Source organism: Octopus bimaculoides, chromosome 3 (genome assembly GCF_001194135.2).
Source record: "Octopus bimaculoides isolate UCB-OBI-ISO-001 chromosome 3, ASM119413v2, whole genome shotgun sequence".
NCBI lineage: Eukaryota > Metazoa > Mollusca > Cephalopoda > Octopoda > Octopodidae > Octopus > Octopus bimaculoides.
In genome coordinates this window covers 417,015-422,014 of record NC_068983.1, presented here as the reverse complement: position 1 = coordinate 422,014, position 5,000 = coordinate 417,015, and the positions used below count along the sequence as shown (strand labels likewise).

Below are 5,000 nucleotides of genomic sequence, written 5' to 3'. Positions count from 1 at the left end.
TTGCGATGCATAAATCAAAGTGGCACTTTTCAGTAGATTACAACCGATTTTAAGAAAAGAAATGAAGAATTGGTCCTAGTACTGATTGATCCCTCATTTCTCAACCTGCGAAGAATGGAAAGTAATTTTGAACTCTGTGCACTGAGAGACAAAATAAAATGCTACTAAGCACATTATCTAATGATGTAATAACTTTTCCAATTTTCCTTAATTTCAAGAATTCTGGCAGGTAAAATCTGAGAGTAAAAAAGTCATCTTGTGTCTAGGATGGGATTGAAACAATGCATGTGTTTGCTTTAATTTTTACTGGCAAAATGACAACAAGGTTTTGTTTCAACACACAAATTCATATTATGAGTCTTGCTAACCAAATACAATATCAGAGTTGTCTTTTCTCTGAAGTCTAAAGTCTGTTCTTAAGCAGTTAATATGTTTAATCTAAGTGGATAATCATAAAACATGTATCTGCCCCAGTTTTGAACGCCTCTCACTGGGGAAACTCACTTCTGTCTTACTGGAGATGGAGTTTTAACTCCAAAATCTTCCACAAACATTGTCAGCAAGTTCTCTTATTTGTCTTCTAAAAGCTAACAAGGAAAGGATCTGTTTAGTCAGTCGTTGCGCTCGGAATAGGAGTTAAGTTTCTCTCGAATAATACACAACCGACTTTAGGATATCTGCTAAAGCGACGGAATGATCATAACTGGAATATCTTTGACCCTAGGCGTACTGGATCATAACTGACCTGGAATTAAACAGCAACAACAAGTCTCCTAACTGATGACTTCTATCTTTAAAATATTTTGTAATGCAGTCTTAGCAACGCTACATTGATAATCAAAAGGTGTTTCTCTTATTGCTAGCAGAAGAAATCCGTTACTGAAGGGTATGCGTTTGCAATCTAGGAACAGGAAATATCAACTAAATAACTGATGCACAAAAGGGACAGAAATGCGGGAAAAGCAGTAAAATGTGACAGGCGATGCAGAATTTCTGGAGTTCGCACTGAAGATAACCACATCAAAAGCAGTTGTCCGAAAATGTCATCGCGGTATTATCTGCCGATGAGACATTGTGTTGTGGCTAGAACACTCTGTTCAGTCCCACTGCGTGGAAAATTGAGTAGATGTCATCTACTATTGTCTTGGGCCGACAAAGCTTTGTGGGGGAATCTGGTAGGTGGAAACTGAAAGAAACCCGTCGTATATATGTATAGATAAATAGACAGACAGACAGAAAGATAGATATACAGATAGATAGAAAGATAGATAGATAGATAGATAGATAGATAGATAGATAGATAGACAGATGTGTGTGTGTCTTAGTGTCTGCGTTTGGACCGCTACTACCGCTTGACAACTGGTGCTGGTGTGTTTACGTAAATGTGTATGCATGTATGTGCGCGCGCGTGTGCCTGTGTATGTGAGATGCGTATTTCAAGGTGAATATGAAACCATTCTCAATTCTAAAGAATATTTTAGAAAGGAACAAATATTAACGAAATTTCATGACATTCGGAATATTCCATGATTTTTATCGGTGGTCCTGCAAGACCTTTCAGTTTTTATTCCGAGATCATTGAATTAGACATGAGAAAATGCATTTTATTTTTTAAAAGCAGAAAGATTAAACCCACTGAAAGATTAAGCCCATTTAGAATCTCGCCCTTAAATGGAAATTTTTCTATATTTCCGTGAATAAGCATCACTCGTTTATCAATCTCTATCAGTAATAAAGTACGATCAATCAATAATACAAATAAAAACATATGACAATTGCATCTACGGCATTGTGCCTCTCATTCGGCCAGAGTCGATAAAGTAACTTCCGTCAAAACTGCTATCCTTCTCCCAAAATTAATTATTATTATTATTATTATTATCAAAAAAGATGATTTTTTTTTTTTAGTATAAGCTTTATGTAGTTCTTAATATCCCTTGCTTTCCCAGCTCACTGCAAGGTAAATTATTTCCCTTTAATTTCTGACATTTGATGAGGTTAACATTTGAAATATCTGTTGATAAAAATTGGTTCATTAAATGATTTTTCGTTTGCTATCAGTTTAATTGCTTAAAATAGGTTATCATCGATAATAAATTGATTTTATCGTTGTTAAAAGTAGATGAGTGAACCTTCTTTTAAACTCATAGCATTAAACTCCAAGATTACATAACTGTTTTGTTGAGAGAGTGATTAATTGTTAGAATAGGAAAGTGCTGTTGTAGTTGGTAATAGTTCAGTTTGTGACGAGGTCGACAGATTTAAAAGTTTCTGAACTGATCTTTTATACCGAATAACAGAAGCTTTTTGCCTTTTAAACAGTTGTTATTCGTGGGATGTCTCAGAATATGAATCAGAAGAAACTAATGGGAATGTTTTGTATGACGGTTGTCCAATTACATGGGAGCAAATGGGTGGAAGTCATCAGTTGAAGAGTTTGAAGAGCTTGAAAATCTTGCTGTTGTTGTGTAACCCTGGGCCAATTCTGATGAAGCACTTTCTTTAGTTACTTATTTCAAAAAGCAATAATACCTCACCGTGCATAATATACTCAATGATACGAAAACATACAAAGTATTATTTAGAGGGAAATAAAATCAGACTAGATTACTTTACTAATGTAGAAGAGATAAATAAAAAAGATGATAAAATACTATTTAATCGAATATAATAAAACAAATGGGTGGCAAGTTGTGATTTTCAGTTTTACGTTTCCACATTCATCGATGTTAACCCTGTTTCTTCGTTTTATTAACACCTTGTTTAACTAAGGATATCCATTTTCAAACGTGCAGAAACTTAGAAATACAAGACAAAAGTGTGTCAGCAGCTGCCCTGATTGCAATGACTTTCACTGCTCCTCAAGATGCACATTTATTTCAGTCAACTGCTCTCCGAACTTAAACGCATCACCCACATTTTTGTTATTTCAAAAGAGATTACCGAAACAAATCAATCGAGAATCAACACATTTTCAATATGGTCAAAAGGAAATTTAACATCTTCAAGTCTCTTGAACGAAGGTTTTCTCGAATATATGCCTCTGCTTCTAATTCCTGTCATGACAATTTTGAGAAAGAACAAACTGCTGCAACCAATAAACAGAAATTCATATAAACATACTTTTACTTTTACTCGTAAAAGCTGAGACTTGAATTCTACTAATTACTTTCCTTTGGCAATTGCTTTTAGACTTCATTAAATTTAAAATACACCTCATATAATTAAACAGATGACTCACATTGTCGACGTCTATTTACCATGCATCCACATCATTAAGAAACACCACAATAACAAGTTCAACTATCACCAGTATGAAATGAAGGCTGTTTGAAACCTTTTGGGTGTCACGCGTACGCAAAGAATCAAGAACTGAATGGATTATCTTTTATCTTGGTTATAGACTTGATAGATATTCTCAAAACATTAAGTTTCCTTCTAATGCAATCGGTCTACACCACACTGTACATTATTACATGTTAAGAATTTGTTTTCTGTTGGAAACTGAGAAAGCAGCTGCTGGAATATGGTTCAGAAGAAATATATATTCTCTTAAATATTCTTCCAAATATATTAGAATATTATAAGTTCCAAGCATTGACTTATGCAGTTGAATAGAAAACTTAAACTGAAGTTAACATCTTTCCGCCAGCTTTATTCCATCAGTCCATTAATGAAGAATAACCATAAGAGAATAACAATTATTCTTCTCAACGGTTTCTATGAATTCCTCTATGGCCACTTGCTCACCCGTCGTCTGCGACATTCTTTATCGTCATTGAAGGCTAGACGTTAAGAGGGTTCCTTTCCTATTCCTATGCCAATATGTAATGGTAAGATGAAAAAATCACATCGACGTAGAATGATTCCTTAACAAATTGAAAATGTTTAGCATTTTTATTGAAGGTTTTCTTACCAAAATTCTTCCTTCTATCAAAGATGTTCGAAGACTTCATTTCGTCAATTCCAAATGTCTTTTCATACTATGCAAGTTATCTCACTAATGACCAAAGAAATAAAAGAAATTTCAGATATTCTTGGAAATATTTACTACCATTTTTTTCTTTCTTAGCGTCGGAAGCTGACACGTGATAAAGTTAATGAGCTAAAATATATTCGAAATCTATTTAATATGACTTAAGCTGGTCACTGCAAGCTATCGTAATAAAAAAATTATTAAATTATATCAACATTAAAATAAAATGCAGTTAAGACGTTGATTATATTACAATATTATTCCACTAAAATTATAATTGTTACAATAATATTTTAGCGTTTCAAATATTTACTGCTTTTATCAACTTTTTTCTCTTTTTTCAAGCTGCCGATTTGAACAGAGAAACAACAAAAATGTATGGGCGAAAGTTAAATACGTTCGCAAGATAACGATAAATGTGTGTGTATTTGTCTGCGTGCGTTTGTGTATGAGTATTCCACAGACATGTGTATCTTTAATGTAGTTCTCAACTAGAATCGTTGTGACACAATTTATGACAATCTTGCATTCTAGAATTACAGGAAGAATTCATCCGACAGGATTCCTTGCAGTTTCCATCTACCCATTTTCACTCACAAAATATAGGTCAACTCAAAGTCGTTGATAATTACATTTTCCTAAGACGCTACGCTGTGAGATAAAATCTGTTGTTTTCTTGTTACGAAATATATTCCGATAAAGCTGTAGATAATAAAGTTCCATATTTAAAGGATGAGGAATTATTTACATTATTTACATTTGACGGATATTTGCCCTCATCTTGTCTGTTGTTAACACAACGTTTCGGCTGATATACCCTCCAGCCTTCATCAGGTGTCTTGGGGAAATTTCGATCCTGGGTTCTTATTCCTAAGGTATTTTTCGATGTTGTTGTTGTTGTTGTCATCATCATCATCATCATCATCATCATCATCATCATCATCATCATCATCATCATATTATTATTATTATTATTATTATTATTATTATTATTATTATTATTATTATTATTATTATTATTATT

At 33.4% G+C, this 5,000-nt stretch overlaps 1 protein-coding gene across 2 annotated transcripts in view; it reads left to right on the top strand.

Moving 5' to 3' along the window:
- LOC106884457 (amphoterin-induced protein 2) overlaps positions 1–5,000 on the top strand; it is a 110,725-nt gene that overhangs the window by 25,410 nt on the left and 80,315 nt on the right. The gene's annotated exons all lie outside the window — the stretch shown is intronic.